The sequence below is a fragment of the Bison bison genome, unplaced genomic scaffold (genome assembly GCF_000754665.1).
Source record: "Bison bison bison isolate TAMUID 2011002044 unplaced genomic scaffold, Bison_UMD1.0 scf7180017864533, whole genome shotgun sequence".
Taxonomy (NCBI): Eukaryota; Metazoa; Chordata; class Mammalia; order Artiodactyla; family Bovidae; genus Bison; species Bison bison.
Window position 1 is genome coordinate 7,747,016 of NW_011495082.1, and position 272 is coordinate 7,747,287.

The following is a 272-nucleotide window of genomic DNA, read 5'->3' on the forward strand; positions in this document are numbered from 1 at the left end:
TTTTTTGCGCAATTCTTTTTCTTCTGATTTTGATTTTTTCTGTTCCGCTGTGAATTCGTCGCCGGCGTGAATTATTTCGTGTTTTTCTCCCCCTCCGTCACCTCCCGAAAGAAGAAGGCAGCGAGAGCCCGGCGCCACCGGTACAACAAAAAGAGCAAAGTGTGTGATCCTCCTCGCTGGCTGCCTCCCGCTCTCCAGCGCTGCCTTCCTGAATGGCTGGCTGCGTCCGGCCCTGGACCTGGCCGCCCGACACCAGCGCGCCCTGATCGCCG